Source organism: Podarcis filfolensis (genome assembly GCF_964270895.1).
Source record: "Podarcis filfolensis genome assembly, chromosome: 2".
In the NCBI taxonomy this organism is placed as follows: Eukaryota; Metazoa; Chordata; class Lepidosauria; order Squamata; family Lacertidae; genus Podarcis; species Podarcis filfolensis.
Genome location: NC_139605.1, coordinates 109478645 through 109498184, shown reverse-complemented (window position 1 = coordinate 109498184; position 19540 = coordinate 109478645). Strand labels below are relative to the sequence as shown.

General features: G+C 48.2%; 1 long non-coding RNA gene across 1 annotated transcript in view; it reads right to left on the bottom strand.

Annotated features, from left to right (window-relative positions):
- The window catches only part of LOC310755752, a 29596-nt gene that overhangs the window by 9838 nt on the left and 218 nt on the right, over nucleotides 1-19540 (bottom strand). The gene's annotated exons all lie outside the window — the stretch shown is intronic.

Here is a 19540-nt window from a genome sequence, read left to right as displayed (position 1 = left end):
AGAATCCCAGGACCTGCAGTTTAGCTTAAAGTCCCAGCGGTCTTTTGTTGTTGTTTAGTCGTTTAGTCGTGTCCGACTCTTCGTGACCCCCTGGACCAGAGCACGCCAGGCACTCCTGTCTTCCACTGCCTCCCGCAGTTTGGCCAAACTCATGTTGGTAGCTTTGAGAACACTATCCAACCATCTCGTCCTCTGTCGTCCCCTTCTCCTTGTGCCCTCCATCTTTCCCAACATCAGGGTCTTTTCCAGGGAGTCTTCTCTTCTCATGAGGTGGCCAAAGTATTGGAGTCTCAGCGTCAGGATCTGTCCTTCCAGTGAGCACTCAGGGCTGATTTCCTGAAGAATGGATACGTTTGATCTTCTTGCAGTCCATGGGACTCTCAAGAGTCTCCTCCAGCACCATAATTCAAAAGCATCAATTCTTCGGCGATCAGCCTTCTTTATGGTCCAGCTCTCACTTCCATACATCACTACTGGGAAAACCATAGCTTTAACTGTACGGACCTTTGTTGGCAAGGTGATGTCTCTGCTTTTTAAGATGCTGTCTAGGTTTGTCATTGCTTTTCTCCCAAGAAGTAGGTGTCTTTTAATTTCGTGGCTGCTGTCACCATCTGCAGTGATCATGGAGCCCAAGAAAGTAAAATCTCTCACTGGCTCCATTTCTTCCCCTTCTATTTGCCAGGAGGTGATGGGCCCAGTGGCCATGATCTTCGTTTTTTTGATGTTGAGCTTCAAACCATATTTTGCGCTCTCCTCTTTCACCCTCATTAAGAGATTCTTTAATTCCTCCTCACTTTCTGCCATCAATGTTGTGTCATCTGCATATCCCAGCAGCCTTAACACACCACAATTCCCAGAATTCCTGCAGAGTGGGACACACTTTAAATGTGCAGTGTGTGTGCAGCTTTGTGATAAATGCCACAACTCATTTGGCCCTAAGCCTTCCATGGCAGAGTGTTGTTGTCGTTGTCACGCTTCGTAAATAATTTGGTTCGCCGAGGCAGCAAAACATGAATGACTGCAACAGTTATGCTTTGCTGCGACATCAGCAATGTTGGATTTGCACACCCGCTGCCAGATACAGGGAAAACCAGATACACACCTGTCAGGGGCTCAGGAGCAGGAGCACTGGGGAGAGAGGAAATGGAGAGCGAAGGGGAAGAATCCGAGGGCAGCGTAGTGGAGTATGACAGTGGCCCGAGAGATTCCATGAGCTTCTCCAGCGAATCAGAAGATTCCCAGAAGGGGGCGCCGATGGTCAGGGCAAGGGGGGTCCCAGGGGGACACACCAGAAACAAGGAGCCAGAGGGGAACCCCAAAGCAGCAGTGGGGGATCGGGACCAGTTTCCCCACCAGAGCGTAGTGGGGGGGAAGAGTCACATGTGTCAGGGCCAGCGTCTCCTCCAGCGGGGAGAGAAAGTGAGTCAGGGCTGACCACGCCTCCAACGGAGGGGAGGTCAGTTGCAGCTAGCCCCCCCAGAGGGGGAAGCAGTGACAGCAGCAGCAGTGAAACGGTCAGGAGAAAAGTTACCGGCTGGGCGCGCGCGCCAAGTTCAAATGTACAGGCGCGGGGAACAGCAGGAGACCCGGATGGGGAACCAGCTCCTAAAGCCCGCCGGAGGGAGGGGGAAGGCTCAGGGGACTCAGCGTCAGAAGAGTCTAGAAAGGGCGAGACCCCAACGGCCAGGCGGAACCAGAGGCGGAAGGAACAGAGGAAGAGGTGGAGTAAGGCTAGAATCTTAAATTGGTGTCAGGGGGGAGGAGACTCAGACGGAGCATCAGCGGTCTGACAGTTGAGACGTAGAGCTGCGCGCTGCGGCTCTGGAAGTGAAACTGAACTTCAATAAAGACTTTTGTACTTAACAACGAAGCAGTGTTGGTCCTTTGTGAGCTGGGACCTCGGGCGGCTCTGACAACACCAAACCTTGGTGGGCAGAGTAGGTCTGATTTGACTATTCTGCCTCAAAGTTCTTTGATAGGCCCTGGGAGGCAGTGGATGCTATGAGTCCATACATTTGAGTCTCCAACATTATACTGCATTGTGCTCGCAAGAGATGGTGCCATGTGGACAGCCGTACACAATTCCAACTTCCTGCCATGGGTTTAAAGCAACAACAACAACAACAACCCCAAAGCGCTTAAGAGGTCTGGAGGAACCAGGTCTTGTGCATGTAGGTCTCCTGAATGGTTGAATCTCCTCAGCTGGCATATCTTGCATTCAAATCCCCAGCCACATGCCCCTTCTGCGTGTCTGTGTGCCAGCCTGCAGCTTGGCACATGCCTGGCTCTACTTGCACACCCCCAACAGATTCCTAGTGCCTGCAGCCATGCGCACTGTCCCGCCGCTGAAGCCTGCAACGCCGTTCCTGGGAAGCTGGGCTCCGAAAGAAGCCTGCCTTCTCTTGACACAAAGCCAGAAGGATTAGAAATTCGCATTCCACATTGATTAGAAGCTGCATAAATTACTAATTATGACTTGGAGCTTTCGATGTTGCAAATGTTTCTGAAACAGATCGGGCTCAGCTGGGAAAGGTATGAGCCTGATACACAGTTATATCAGTGCTAATGAACAAGGACAGCCTGTGGTGTGTGCATGTGCGCGCACACACACCAGTGTGAAGTCTCTACGAAAGGCAGCAAGGATAGGTGCTGCTGCCAATTGACCACATTAGCTTAGGCTCTTCCATATCCCGCTAGTGCAACCGCTGATCTCTGAGTATAGATGTGCAGTGGTACCTCGGGTTAAGAACTTAATTCGTTCTGGAGGTCCGTTCTCAACCTGAAACTGTTCTTAACCTGAAGCACCACTATAGCTAATGGGGCCTCCTGCTGCCGCCACGTCACCGCCGCACGATTTCTGTTCTCGTCCTGAAGCAAAGTTCCTAACCCAAGGTACTATTTCTGGGTTAGTGGAGTCTGTAACCTGAAGCGTCTGTAACCTGTATGTTTACGGCAGCTGAGTGTGGTTATTGCAGATGTTTACATGTGGAATTGCCAGGGCCTCAGAAAGGAGGATATGACCACGAATTGACAAGGGTTACTGCAAAAGGCAAAGGTTTTAAATAAGGTTGCCAACTGGCAGAGAATAAAACTGCCTGGTTTGTTCCTGTGCCTTAGAAACATGGAATCATAGAATCGAAGATTTGGAAGGGGTCCACTGAGGCTCATCTATTTCAACCCTCTGCAATGCAAGAATCTCAGCTAAAGCATATATAACAGGCGCCCATTCAACCACTGCTTTAAAACCTCCAAGAAGTCCACCAGCTCCCGATGAAAACTGTTCCACATTCTCCATTCTATGGTCCCTATCCCTCAACTGTTTAATCTGCAGAAATCAGCAGGAGTTGCACGTACAGTGGTACCTCTAGTTGCGAACGGGATCTGTTCCAGAGGCCCGTTCGCAACATGAAAAGAGTGCAACCTGAAGCGCTGTATCTGCACAGGTGCGCGGTGCGATTTGGTCTTCTGCGCAAAGCGCAATTTAGCACTTCTGCGCATGCACGAGCAGCGAAACCCGGAAGTAAACCTTTCTGGTACTTCCGGGTCGCTGCGGGACGTAACCTGAAAGAACATAACATGAAGCAAACGTAACATGAGGTATCACTGTACTAGAATGCAGTTTACCTCAGTGGCATCACAACGGGGGGGGCAGGTCGCCATGGGTGCCATGTCTTGGGGGGTGACAAGAAGGCACCCCGCTGGGGCTCGCGGCAGCGCAAGCAGCCATTGCGCCGCTGCAACCGCATGTGGAGGATCCTCCGTTCGCGACTGCAACCGCAAGCTGAGGATCCCGGCGACGGTGGCAAACCGCTATGTACAGCGCATGTGCAGCGTCGCACGCATGTGCTGTATGTTGCAGTTTGCCACCAGTGCCGCTCAAGCACCGTACGGATGGCGGTGGGATCCCTCCGTTGCCGCTACAGCTGCAAACAGAGGATCCTCCGTTTGTGGTGCAGCTGCGAGCAGAGGGTCCCAGCACTGTCCGTATGGCACTGGAGCGCCAGCGGTGGCAAAACACTATGTACAGCACATGTGCGGCGTCACTACATACGGCACATGCGCCCTACGTAGCGACGCCCCGCTCCGGGTGTCACGACGCCTTCGTTCGCCCCTGATTTACCTGCCAATATCTGCATAACAAGCTACCATGAAATGCGCAGAAGCAGGGACTAATTAAAAGCTGGTAATCCTAACAGTGGGTTGGGCAGTTCTAATATGAAATTGGCATGAGCAGTCACTCAGTGCACTTGGCTGCCCAATTACCCAGAGAGAAAAAGAGTAAGCAGAAAGCCATTGCAATTTCATTAATAACCAAAAATGCATATGCATTATATCTATGTGCATACATGCACTAATTCACATGTCAGTTTTGTTACGCTCTGTGCATTTATTCATGTGCAGTTACACATATACACACATCATGATAGCAGCCTCCCGAACCAAGAAATTGTCTTTGATTTCCCCCTCTCATTGACTCGGATATATATATATATATATATATATATATACCGTATTTTTCGCCCTATAGGACACACCGTCCCATAAGGCGCACCTAGTTTTTTTGGGGGGAAATAAAGGGAAAAAATTATTTCCCCCCCAGGCGCGGGGCTGGGGCGGGGGAGGCCCGAGCTTCCCCCGACCCCAGCCCCCAAAAAGGCAGCTGTCTGCAAGCCGTGGGAGCCCAGCGCTGGCTCCCGCTGCTTGCTGAGAGGTCCGCGAAGCCTGGATGCGCTGATCTCAGCGCATGCAGGCTTCAGCATGCAGGCAACTCTCTGCAAGCAGCGGGAGCGCTCCCGCTGCTTGCGGAGAGGTCCACGAAGCCTGGAGAGCGAGAGGGGTCGGTGCGCACCGACCCCTCTCGCTCTCCAGGCTTCAGCGAAAGCCTGCATTCGCCCCATAGGACGCACACACATTTCCCCTTCATTTTTGGAGGGGAAAAAGCGCGTCCTATAGGGCGAAAAATACGGTGTGTATATATATATATATATATATATATATATATATATATATATATATATCTCCCCAACACATTCTGCAGGCCTCATCTGCAGATTAAGCGGTTGGGAGTCCAGAGTGAGCGTAGTGCCTGCACACACACACATCAACTCTACCTCTTTGCCTTGCAAACCGAGAAAATTAATCTCCCGGCCTTCTCTGATATTTGGGCTGAATTACAAGCTGGGAATGGAGATAAAGTGCAAGCGAGAGGAAGCTACAGGTACGGCAGAAAGCCCAGCTGGCTGGCTACAGGCCTTTGTCCGCACAGATAAAAGCTTTCTGGCCTCATGCATAATTCACTAGGCAACATCTCCCTGGCTCAGAGTTTGGCCCTGCAATCCGCCTCCCTGGTTGTGCTTAAACCACTCGGCCTCCTGAGAAACACGGCTGCAGGGGCGAGCAGGGCAAAGCATGCATGCAGGAAAGAGTGTGCAGCCATGTGCAAATGTGAGCATGGGTTTGTGTTGTATGCAGTCACCATAATGTCGTGGCAAGGTAAAAGGTAAAGGACCCCTGGACGGTTAAGTCCAGTCAAAGGCAACTATGGACCATGAGCAACCTTCCTCCAAAGGAAACCCCCAACAACTAGGGACTCCTACAAGTTACTAAAAATGCTAAAAAGCAGGGGTCTCTACGACATTTGGGGTGAGCAAAACCCAGGAGACACCAGCCATACATTCCAATCCGGACGCCATGGTACAGTGTCCCGACTGGACAGCATTCTGCTCACACAGGGTCTGATCCCCTCAGTGGAATCACCGAACATAGGTGTGGCATTTGCCTCCTAGGTGGGTCATAAGGAAAGGGTTAAGTGAGCGTGAAGTGATTGGCCAGTGGGAACCAAGGGGAGGAGTTAGAGTGAGAGTTGGTGTTGTTTGGAAGTCAGTTGAGAGTGGGGAGTTGGAGAAGGAAGAGGGAGGAATAGTTTGTGGGTTGGTCGAGTTGTGTAGTGAGAGAGTGAGAGGAATTGTTAGGTGGAGTCAGATAGTTTAGTTGGGATAATCAGTTTGAAGTTGTTAGGAATGAATAGGACAGTTAAGGAACTAAGATTAAGAAACTGACAAGAAAAATTAACTGAAACCATAAGCTTGTTCATGCCTATAAACTAAACTTGATTATTTGTTAATGTTAACAACTGACTGGACTCCATGTGTACCCGTGAGAAACGGGTTGGTGGCAGCGAAGAAAGCAATCACAGTGGTGGCACAGGGTCAATAGACCGTCAAACGTCCGGGGACCCTGTGTGATCACCACAATAGGTAACATTAAAATCACAGATCACGCCCCAGTAGAAGTCACTGTTAAAATAGGAGAAGGAACACAAACCACCCCATCATGGTCCTTCAGTACCATCCTAACTACAAGCAAACAAATTAGAGAGAGTCTCACAAAAACTCTCCAAAACTACTTCAAGGGAAACGATGTAGACAATATAACAACCCCCCTCCTATGGGAGGCAATGAAAGCGGTCACCAGAGGAGCTTGCATAAAAGAGAAAGCATTCCTTAAAAAACAAACCTCCTCAAAAATTAGCAAAATAGAACAAGACATCGCAGCCCTCTCATCACGCTACAAACAAACAGGATCTAAAAAGGCGACTATGGGGTTGCGGCGCTCGTCTCGCTTTCAGACCGAGGGAGCCGCCATTTGTCCACAGACAGCTTTTCTGGGTCATGTGGCCAGCATGACTAAACCGCTTCTGGTGCAACGGGGCACCATGGTGGAAACCAGAGCGCACAGAAACGCTGTTTACCTTCCCGCTGCAGCAGTGCCTATTTATCTACTTGCACTGGCATGCTTTTGAACTGTTAGGTTGGCAGGAGCTGGGACAGAGCAATAGGAGCTCACTCTGCTGTGGGGATTTGAACCGCCAACCTTCTGATCGGCATGCCCAAGAGGCTCAGTGGTTTAGACCACAGTGCCACCCGCATCATTCAGCAGTCCATCTCTCCGTGACCATCTTTCAGAACAAGATCCCCTCCTCTCATGCACTGTACCGAGGGCCCTGCCACCCCTCTTGAGCAGATATGGGGAGGGCGTGGGGGAGGAGAGAGAGGGAAAGGCTCCCTGCACGAGTAGGAATTTGTTGCACTGGCTTCTGCTAGCGCAATGACTTAGTCGCATCTGGCCTCTGGTTACAGCAGTGAATGTCCTGTGTGAGTGTCTGGAGGCTGTTGGAGGATGGATGGTGGCTAACAGATTGAGCTGATTCCTGACAAGACAGAAGTACTGTTTTGGGGGAACATGGGGAGGGCAGGTGTGAAGGACTCCCTGGTCCTGAATGCAGTTACTGTGCCCCAGAAGGACCAGATGTGCAACCTGGGAGTGATTTTGGACTCACAGCTGTCTAGGGAGGCGCAGGTCAATTCTCTGTCCAAGGCAGCTGTCTACCAGCTCCATCTGGTACACAGGCTGAGACCCTACCTGCCAACAGATAACTGCTCTAGTTATCTCCCACTTGGACTACTGCAATGCTTTCTACATGGGGCAACCTTTGAAGGTGACCAGGAAACTGCAACTAATCCAGAATGTGGCATCTAGACTGGTGACTGGGAGTGGCCGTCGAGACCACATAACACCGCTACTGAGAGACCTACATTGGCTCCCAGTATGTTTCCAAGCACAGTTCAAAGTGTTGGTGCTGACCTTAAAGCCCTAAACACCCTCGGCCCAGTATACCTGAAGGAGCGTCTCCACCCCCATCATTCAGCCCGGACACTGAGGTCCAGCGCTGAGGGCCTTCTGGCAGTTCCCTCCCTGTGAGAAGTGAGGTTACAGGGAACCTGGCAGAGGGCCTTCTCAGAAGTGGCGCCTGCCCTGTGGAACGCCCTCCGATCAGATGTCTGACTTTTAGAAGACATCTGAAGGCAACCCTGTTTAGGGAAATTTTTTATGTTTGATGTTTTATCATGTTTTTAATATTCAGTTGGGAGCCGCCCAGAGTGGCTGGGGAAACCCAGCCAGATGGGTGGGGTATAAATAATAAATTATTATTATTATTAAATTATTATTGCAGCACGCAGCAGCCTGGAAACTGTTCCTCCATAGTGCAATGCTACCGGGAGCATGTGCAAATTAAGCAATCACATGAGTGATGCCAACCGCATGGGTTTTTTGCATGGATCCTATGTGTCATGTTCCTGGTCTTTTACAGATCATTACATGTTGCTTTGTTAGACTGCAAGCTCTGACCTGCGATAGCCACACTGCCATTGTTTTTCTTTTTGCTGCTCATTATCCCAGGATGATGGAGGGGAGACTCAAGAACTCCTGGTTGGGTCAGGGGTTATTGAGTTGCTTTCAGCTCAGGGGACTCCGTCTAAATGTGGAAAAACAGTTCCGAGTCAAGGGGTTATTCTCTAGCTAAAGGATTGTTTAAACAAGTCTACATGGGTGCGTGTGCACACATACTTGGTGTGTATTATTTGGCCGTGTCTGTGTTTTACTTTGCAGCTCTGAGCATCTTTGATTCATGCATCTTTGTATCTTTTTTTGTTGGTCTGCAAATAAGGAAGCATGTACTTAAAGACGCATTAAGATGAAAGAAGATCCCCGGTGAGGTCATTCAGTGACTGCAACAACCTGCTTTGGGGGTGGATGGTAGTAACATCAGAGCTAGCTGATCTCCCAAGCTATTTACAGGCCTTATGATGCAGGAATAAGGTGCTTCTGCTCTTGCAGATGAATAGTGTGCTGTGTCCACATGTCAGAAATTTGAAAGAACAATTCTTCAATAAGGAGACAGGTTTAGACCAACCTATCCATTCTGAAGGAAATCAGCTCTGAGTGCTCACTGGAAGGACAGATCCTGAAGCTGAGACTCCAATACTTTGGCCACCTCATGAGAAGAGAAGACTCCTTGGAAAAGACCTTGATGTTGGGAAAGATGGAGGGCACAAGGAGAAGGGGGTGATAGAGGACGAGATGGTTGGATAGTGTTCTCGAAGCTACCAGCCTGAGTTTGACTAAACTGCGGGAGGCAGTGGAAGACAGAAGTGCCTGGCGGGCTCTGGTCCAGGGGGTCACGAAGAGTCGGACACGACTAAACAACTAAACAACAACAACAAAGTTGTATCATAAAGAGAGAGCTGGACCATAAAGAAGGCTGATCGCCGAAGAATTGATGCTTTTGAATTATGGTGCTGGAGGAGACTCTTGAGAATCCCATGGACAGCAAGAAGATCAAACCTATCCATTCTTAAGGAAATCAGCCCTGAGTGCTCACTGGAAGGACAGATGCTGAAGCTGAGGCTCCAATACTTTGGCCACCTCATGAGAAGAAAAGACTCCCTGGAAAAGACCCTGATGTTGGGAAAGATGGAGGGCACAAGGAGAAGGGGACGACAGAGGACGAGATGGTTGGACAGTGTTCTCGAAGCTACCAGCATGAGTTTGACCAAACTGTGGGAGGCAGTGGAAGACAGAAGTGCCTGGCGTGCTCTGTTCCAGGGGGTCAGAAAGAGTCGGACACGACTAAACGACTAAACAACAACAACAAAGCTGTATCGTTCCAATGCTCGCTAGAAACATTTACTGTGCCAATGCAAAGATGTGGTTACAAGTGTTTGAAACACCCATTGTTCTAGACGCATTTTGCAACAGGAAATTTCATGAGCGCCAGCAGTTTCTGAGCTCTGGGCGCAGTACTGTGCCTAAGATTTCAGCTTAAAACTGCAGAGTGGAAGGAAAGGAGGAGCTTTTTCTGCCTCCCCACTTTCAGCTACTCTCTGAAGACTGGAGAAGAGACCCTCTTAAGAATATTAGGGGGGTGGGCAGGGGAAGGAGACCATGTGAAAAATGAACCTAGTATTTTAGCTGCCGTTCATTCATTGTCAGCTTTGTATTCTTGTTATACAAAAGCATGCCTAGACATTCCGTTGTTGCGCCCATAACCTAGGTTGAAGGTGCCATTCAGCTTCTAGCTTTCATATCGCAGTTTCTAACAGTGGTGGTCACACACTGACACGCTGTGATTTTCCCATAGGAACTGAGTGAAGACAAGGGAATCAAAAGACAGCAGGATGAAGCACCAAAGTGGCTTGCGTAATTGTCCTGGGATTTCAAAGGATGCGAGGGAGAAAGGAAGAGTAAAAAGAGGGGAATGTAACAATGTGGGCACGGAGAGGAAGGTAGGCTGGGGTTGCCTTCCAAAAACGACTTCAAACTGGATTAAAACAATCACCGCATGGATGATTCCCCCTTCTACCTTAACCAAGGCGCCCAAATAAGGAAAAGAAACAGATAATTGCAGGAGATTGAAATGTTCACCACTTTCCTAGGGGGAAAAAAGAGAACTCTATTAGAATGAAAGGTTTGGCTGATTCAACTTCACTGGGGTGTTTTAAATCTTATCCTTTGCAGGTCAGATCACTTTAGCTGAGGTTTGGTTTTATATCAACCGCGGTGGGCACATCTCACAACCTTGCAGCACAGAAGGTGTGATTGCAGTGCTGACACCACCAGCTAAATTGGACGTTTTGCAAGAAGGGATTAATCAGAAAATGCGCTGGAGAGGATGGGAAAGGTTGTAAAACCTCTCCACAAACTAATCAGAATGAATGCTCAATAAGTAGCTGGTGTCATCTAACCTCCACGCAAACTTTGTGCCCCGAAATAAATAAATCAGGATGCATGGCCCAGAGTCAGACAGTTGCATTCAATGATCTTTCTTGCAGACTGAGCTTCAAAGCTAAAATAATATTTTGGTGGTTGTTAAAGTACCATAAAGGCTGCAGCCCTCTGCACACTTTCATAGGCGTAAGCTCCATGAAATTCCAATAGGACTTACTAAACAGTCAACCTGCACAGGGTTGCCCTGCAAATCCTATAATATTTTCAATATGGAGCAATTTTTTTGAGGCGGCAGATGAAAAGCCAGATATCAGCTTGTTCAGAGACTTAGTGAGGTTGTGATGAACCGTATATCCTGATAGCGATCAACGGTGCCACATGGAGCATCTTGAAAAAGACAGTTTTCAGGAAGTCTACAACTGATACATTTTTTAGGCAGCAGTCTTTATAAGGAAAGGGTCTGGCCCAGATATGGGGTACAGCTGGGACTGAAATACCAATGAAGTTCACATCCAGGATCCAATAAGCAGAGTCGAGCTAAATTCCAAAAAGGCAGCTCAGCAAACAGCAGTTGGGTTCTGATACAGTCATGAGATGTAGCAAAGGGCCAGATTCTGGAATGGCTGGCAAAGTCCCGCCCCCCCAAAGAATCCTAGGGTAGGTAGTTTGCTTAGAGTGCTGGGAACTGTAACTTTGTGAGGGGTGAGCTATAAGTCCCAGGGTGTCAGGGACTGGACTGAAGAGGAGGGGAAGGAGGGCTGGAGATTGCTGTAATTTTATTGGTGTTAGCTGCCCTGAGCCCGGCTCTGGCCGGGAAGGGCTGGGTATAAATAAAATTTATTTTTATTATTATTAAGGGAGGGGCCTTGGCAGTAGAACCCAGAAACTTCTGATACAGCTGGACAGCCTAAGGCGTGTTAGCAGGTTCTTCTTGTCTGGTGACAGCCTGTCATATTTCTTATACTAAAGGGAATCTACCAATGGGGGGGGGGACCCTCCCGTCCATCACAGAGAGCATCTTGCTGGGCTGACTACAACCACCGTACTTCTCACTACCTTTGTGCTGCTGTCTGCACGAAAACACAGTCCGCCTCTGAATATTGCTGGTGGGGAAGGAGAAAATTTGAGACATGTAACTCAGGGCAGCTGCTGAGGGTTGGACAGCAGCCACCAGCACATTTGTGCACAACAGGTTCTGAGCTGATTCATTTTAGAACAGCTGGAGCCGCTCTATTTGAGCAGGGAGAAGCTGGCATTTCAGCAGCAGTAGACTTAAGAGAGCTGCAATCTTTCTTAAAAGGTAAAGGGTAAAGGGACCCCTGACCATTAGGTCCAGTTGTGGCTGACTCTGGGATTGCGGCGCTCATCTCGCTTTATTGGCAGAGGGAGCCAGCGTACAGCTTCTGGGTCATGTGGCTAGCATGGCTAAGCTGCTTTTGTCGAACCAGAGCAGCGCACGGAAACGCTGTTTACCTTCCCGCTGGAGCGGTACCTATTTATCTACTTGAACTTTGACATGCTTTCGAACTGCTAGGTTGGCAGGAGCAGGGACCGAGCAATGGGAGCTCACCCCGTAGCGGGGATTCGAACCACCGACCTTCTGATCGGCAAGTCCTAGGCTCTGTGGTTTAACCCACAGTACCACCTGCGTCCCTGGTGCAATCATTCTTAAAGGCACCCAAAATTTTACCATCGCAGGGGTCAGTCTGGGGCTAACTCTGGGTTTATACCTTTTCGTTTGATTTATTTTTTTCCCCTTTATTTGCAAATAACCACCTAGGTGCATCTAAGAGGTCCCTGAGAAGGTGTATCAATGAGCTGCCCCAGGCATAGCAGTGGCAAGTAGCCATGCGGTAGATCAGACACACAACGTGCTAATGAAAGCAGAGTATTGTTGTCATGGAGTTGCCCTCCATTTCCCACCCTTGGTAAAGTGGGAATTATAATAATTTGCTTCGTAGAACAGTTCCGAGGATGAATGAGATATGAATGGTAAAATTCCAATCCCACCCCCTCCTTGCCAGAAGAACTGCTCTATAAATAATGCAACGCCATCTCATTTATCCAAATTAGCTGGGGAGTGTGAAGGAGGAAGCATCCAAAATGTTCTGGTAATCAGGAGATTGGATATTTACATATAGCCACACTGATCTGGAGCTGCCTAGGATAAACGTGGTGATTTCAGATAGAATTAGGAGATCACTCGAGAACTCCACTCTGTATGCATGCCTGATAGGGCCAGCTCAAGGATTTGTGCTGCCCTATGCATATGGAAATGCTGCGATTTGTGTCTTTGCAACTTATTGCATGCAGAGCAGCAGAGCAGCCATACATTAAATGGTCCATAATTGACTAGGAGACAACAAGAAGCCCGTGACTTCTTAGAAACAGAGGAGCCACCTTGTACTGATTCAGACCACTGATCCATCTTAGTTCAACATTGTCGGCACCAGCGCTGAGGGCCTTGTGGCGGTTCCCTCACTGCGAGAAGCAAAGCTACAGGGAACTAGGCAGAGGGCCTTCTCGGTAGTGGCACCCGCCCTGTGGAACGCCCTCCTACCAGATGTCAAAGAGATAAACAACTACCTGACATTCAGAAGACATCTGAAGGCAGCCCTGTTCAGGGAAGTTTTTAATGTGTGACATCTTAATGTATACGCCTGCTCCTTGGGAGAAAGGTGATGGCAAACCTAGACAGCATCTTAAAAAGCAGAGACATCACCTTGCCAACAAAGGTCCGTATAGATAAAGCCATGGTTTTCCCGGTAGTGATGTATGGAAGTGAGAGCTGGACCATAAAGAAGGCTGATCGCCGAAGAATTGATGCTTTTGAATTATGGTGCTGGAGGAGACTCTTGAGAGTCCCATGGACTGCAAGAAGATCAAACCTATCCATTCTTAGGGAAATCAGCCCTGAGTCCTCACTGGAAGGACAGATCCTGAAGTTGAGGCTCCAGTACTTTGGCCACCTCATGAGAAGAGAAGACTCCCTGGAAAAGACCCTGATGTTGGGAAAGATAGAGGGCACAAGGAGAAGGGGACGACAGAGGACGAGATGGTTGGACAGTGTCCTTGAAGCTACAAACATGAGTCTGACCAAACTGCGGGAGGCAGTGGAAGACAGAAGTGCCTGGCATGCTCTGGTCCATGGGGTCACGAAGAGTCGGACACGACTAAACGACTAAACAACAACAACAACAACATCTTAGTGTATTTTTGGTCTTTGTTGGAAGCCGCCCAGAGTGGCTGGGGAAACCCAGCCAGATGGGCAGGGTACAAATAATAAATTATTATTATTATTATTATTATTATTATTATTAGTAGTAGTAGTAGTAGTATTATATCAGAAGCCGAGACAGTTTTCATAATTCTGGGGTTTTCCTTGGAAAATCGAGGCACTCGGATGATAAAATGTGGCTTTGTCTGTCTGTGTATACACACATGCATACATAGTAATAATGGTAAATAGGATGCTGTTCCTGGGAATTTGTGCAGGGAAGCTTAATATGGGCACCCACAGGAGGTTTTCGAAGACAAGGGTGAAAACAATGCCCATTCAGCCGGGGAAAAAGGCCCGCAACATACGACTCTTCATCATAACCACCTAAAGCATCGAATGTGCTTGATCCGTGGTTGATTCTCGCAGTCAAAGCCCAAGTGCTCTATAAATAATTTCCAGATTTCGTTTTCCCTACGAGACAAATGAATGAAGATGGCTCTGGGGGGATGTAAAACTCTGCCGCTCCCATGAAGCGTGACGCCTGCAGATCTGCCGAGGTTAGAGGGCTTAATGTAAGAGCCTGGATCGGGAGGGCTGGATTCTCTCTCGCTTCTCCCGAAGCTCCGAGATGACACATTGGTACCCACAAGTCAGGGGGGGCTGCAACACGACAGCGAGAAGATGTTGCTCTCCGCGTGTGCAGGGAGGGAGGCAGAGAAGACCCTGCCACAGCTTTGAAAACGAGTCCCATTTGCAAGTCAAAAAGGCCGTGTAAATCACAGAGCAGGGACTCTGGAGGCCAGAGAGGATGTGCAGATAACAAGAACTCACAGTGAGGAACAGCTAGAGGCTCTTCTGAGCTAGATCACTAGGTACAGAGAGCATGCTGGCATCTGTCAGAATGGCAGGAGCACTGTGCCAAAAATTCGCCCAGTAGGGTCGCAGTTTGCATACCCTCCAATGAAAATAAAGGGTAAAGGGACCCCTGACCGTTAGGTCCAGTCGCAGACGACTCTGGGGTTGCGGCGCTCATCTGGCTTTATTGGCAGAGGGAGCTGGCATACAGCTTCTGGGTCATGTGGCCAGCATGACTAAGCCGCTTCTGGCAAACCAGAGCAGTGCACGGAAACGCTGTTCACCTTCCTGTCGGAGTGGTACCTATTGATCTACTTGCACTTTGATTTGCTTTTGAACTGCTAGGTTGGCAGGAGCTGGGACCGAGCAACAGGAGCTCACCCCGTCGCGGGGATTTGAACCGCCGACCTTCTGATCAGCAAGCCCTAGGCTCAGTGATTTAGACCACAGCACCACCCACATCCCCCATAATGCCACCTGCGTCCAAAAATAGGGACATCCTATTCAACAACAATTTTATTACTTATGCCCCGCCCATCTGACTGGGTTGCCCCAGCTACTCTGGGCGGCTTCTAACATATATAAAAACACAATAAAATATTCAGAAAACTTCCCTATGCAGGGCTGCCTTCAGATGTCTTCTAAAGGTTGTACAGTTACTTATCTCCTTGGATCAGGGATCGCATAACTCCGTACCCTCCAACACTTCTCCGATGAAAGTAGGGATGTCCTAAGGAAAAGCAGGACATTCCAGGATCTAATCAGAAACCAGGATGGCTTCTGTAAATCCAGGACAGTCCCTGGAAAATAGGGACACTTGGAGGGTCTGAGTTTGGGGGCAGGAGGGAACACAGAGAATTATGTTTCAGTCTCTTCCAGTCTCTTATATCAGTACAGTGGTACCTCTAGTTGTGGACATGATCCATTCTGGGGTGCCATTCGCACCTCGAAAAGTCTGCAGCTAGAGCGGCGCTTCTGTGCAAGCGCGGAGAGCGATAGAGAGCTTCTGTGCATGTGCAAAGCATGCAGTCAACCCAAAGTATGACTGTACAGTGGACTCTTGGGTTGCGAACGTGATCCATGCAGGATGCATGCTCGCAACCCGCAGCGTTCGCAACCCGTGTCTGTGCTTCTGCGTATGCGCGGGTTGCGATTCGGCACTTCTGCGCATGAGCAAAGCACGATTTAGCGCTTCTGCGCATGTGCGACCGCCGAAACCCAGAAGTAACCCGTTGCAGTACTTCCGGGTTTCGGCGGTCCGCAACCCAAAAAAACACAACCTGAAGCGGCTGTATCCCGAAGTATGACTGTACTGGCACTTACTGTTTCTGCACATGATCACCTTTAACCATGTCTATGCAACCCTCACAAAAAGAACTGTCCACTAGCAAGATTATAGAATCATAGAATTGTAGAGTTGAAAGGGACCCTGAGGATCATCTAGTCCAGCCCCCTGCAATGTAGGACTATTCAGCTGTCCCACACAAGAATCGAACCTGCAACCTTGGCGTTATCAGCACCACATTTTCACCAGCTGAGCTATCCAGGCTGACCCATCCTTCCTGCATGCAAGGACAACATGTGAGTTGTGTTGAATATGGGATAGCCTTACTGATGTCAGCTTCTCTCCCCTGGCCCCCTTTTTTAAAAACAACAACAACTCATGTTTGCTTCTTTCCATAAGTTCCTATGCATCTGCAAATCTCGCCACTTATCTAAACCATCACGAAACGGGATTTGAATGAATATGAAAATACAAATTAACATGTAGGTGGTGAGACTGCAAAAGGTATGTCGACATGCTGCCATCTTCCAAGGCACAAAACTAGCATTTTCCTTATGTAGGGTGTGTTCATATTCCAAAGACATCAGAACAGGTGTAATATTATTTGTAAGGAAAGACAAGCATGGGAAGGACCATAGATGAATGACAAGGAAAGTTCCTGGATCATCAGTTGCTCCCAGTCACGAGCAGTGTTCGAAACTCCCGTTGTTCCAGGCACATTTTGCGACAGGGAATTTCATGAGCGCAAACAGTTTCTGAGCTCTGGGCGCAGTACTGTGCCTAAGATTTCAGATTAAAACTGCAGAGTGGATGGAAAGGAGGAGCTTTTTCTGCCTCCCCCACTTCCAGCTACTCTCTGAAGACTGGAGAAGAGACCCTCTTAAGAATATTAGGGGGGTGGGCAGGGGAAGGACTACAGGTAGATGATGTGAGAAAAATGAGCGTAGTATTTTAGCTGCAGTTCATTCATTTTCAGCTTTGTATTCTTGTTATAAAAAAGCGCGCCGAGACGTTCCATTGTTGCGCCCATAACCTAGGTTTAAGGTGCCATTCAGCTCCCAGCTTTCATATCTCAGTTTCTAACACTGGTCTTGAGTTCAGGTCTAGATTGCGCTCTGTGTGTTCCTGTTAGCTGGGGAACTTGGATAGATGATGGAACTGATGGTACCATCACTGTTCTACTTTGCCTTTGTACACACTCTTATTTTTTGCATCCAGTGCATCTGGTACAGTGGTACCTCGGGTTAAGAACTTAATTCATTCCGGAGGTCCGTTCTAAACCTGAAACTGTTCTTAACCTGAAGCACCACTTTAGCTAATGGGGCCTCCCGCTGCTGCCGCACCGCTGCTGTGCGATTTCTGTTCTCATCTTGAAGCAAAGTTCTAAACCCGAGGTACTATTTCTGGGTTAGCGGAGTCTGTAACCTGAAGTGTATGTAACCCGAGGTACCACTGTATAAGGAAAGCATGTACACACGACATTAGACATAATCCATATCTGCCCTGTATCTATCCTGCCATTTCTTATGAAATACAGTGGTACCATGGTTCTCAAACTTAATTTGTTCCGGAAATCCGTTCCAAAACCAAAGCATTCCAAAACCAAAGCATTCCAAAACCAAGGCACGCTTTCCCATAGAAAGTAATGCAAAATGGATTAATCCGTTCCAGACTTCAAAAACAACCCCAAAAACAGCAATTTAACATGAATTTTGCTATCTAATGAGACCATTGATCCATAAAATGAAACCAATAAACAATGTACTGCAGTTGCACAATCAATCAATCAATCAGTAGCTGAACTGGGTTCCACGCAGTCGGGGGGGGGGGGAGCCACAAAAACAAAAATGCAAAATAAATAGCAGAAACAGACAGACCTCGGTGTAACACTCAAAACAGAAGTGTGGCACTCAAAATGGAAGCGTAACAGAGCATGTTTGGCTTCCAGAAAAAGTTCACAAACTGGGACACTGACTACTGGGTTTGCAGTGTTTGGGTTCCAAGTTGTTTCAGTACCAAGACGTTTGAGAACCAAGGTACCATTGTACTGCATTTTGATGTGGTTTCCGCCAAGCAAGCTACCTTGGGCTCTGGGAAGGGTGGGGTACACTAAACACTCTCTTTGTCCTCCCCCATATAAGTATTTGGCTTGGATCCGTAGAAATAAATAATTCCCATCTAGGGGGTGGGGAAAACTTAAGGGAGTGTGGTAGCGTATTATTTGAGAACCTCTTCAGCTACTGGCCTACCTTAGAAGTCATGGGAAAGAGTAAAACGGACACCTTCACTACACACACACGCGTAAGACATTGCCTGGTTCCATAATTTCCAAACTACACCACTGGGTGGAATCTGTGTTGGTCTCAGTTACCTTCCCTTGGGAACTCAGGTGCTCTAACGAGATTAGAAGTAGACATATCTGCCGGTAGTTGCCAAATGAAAAAGAGGTGACATTAGGCTCCTCCCCTTGACCTAGAACTCCTCAACCCCTGCAGTTAAAGAAAATCAAACTAGGTCAGATATTCTAATATTAGCATTCGTCCCATTCCTAAAGGTATGCTGAAAGCGAAACCATTAACATACTTCAAATTGCCATATTCATTAAAAAAAGAAGTGATGTCTTTTTTCGTCCTGTCTTTCTGTATTCTGATAACGTCTGCAAAGCTCCTCTTGCTTCTGTTAATTAATTTAATTTAACTTATGATAATTGTGTTATGCTAATTAACCTGCAGAGAAGTTCAACTCTTGCAGGAATCGAAGACTCGATCTAGCTTGATTCTCGCAAGCTATCCTGTTGCCAAAGGCTGGATCTTGCCACTTCATCATTTATGTGGGGTGGGGGTGGGGACTTTGTTGTTGTTGTTGTTTAGTCGTTTAGTCGTGTCCAACTCTTCGTGACCCCCTGGACCAGAGCACGCCAGGCACTTCTGTCTTCCACTGCCTCCCGCAGTTTGGTCAGACTCATGTTTGTAGCTTCGAGAACACTGTCCAACCATCTCGCCCTCTGTCGTCCCCTTCTCCTTGTGCCCTCCATCTTTCCCAACATCAGGGTCTTTTCCAGGGTGTCTTCTCTTCTCATGAGGTGGCCAAAGTATTGGAGCCTCAGCTTCACAATCTGTCCTTCCAGTGAGCACTCAGGGCTGATTTCCTTAAGAATGGATAGGTTTGATCTTCTTGCAGTCCATGGGACTCTCAAGAGTCTCCTCCAGCACCATAATTCAAAAGCATCAATTCTTCGGCAATCAGCCTTCTTTATGGTCCAGCTCTCACTTCCATACATCACTACTGGGAAAACCATAGCTTTAACTATTCCACACGAAGGGCTGCCTATGAGGGGCAGGCAGAGGGCAGGGCTGCCCTTGGTTGGAAGAAAGGGGGAAGCAGAGTGGAGCGCAAGTATACTCCATTTTAAAAAAAGAAAAGAAAAAGAAAAAATGTTTTTGCATCTGCATCTAATCTTGCCCCTTTCTAAAATTGATTTACAGTGGTACCTCGGGTTAAGAACTTAATTCATTCTGGAGGTCCATTCTTAACCTGAAACTGTTCTTAACCTGAAGCACCACTTTAGCTAATGGGGCCTTGCACCACCGCTGCTGTGGGATTTCTGTTCT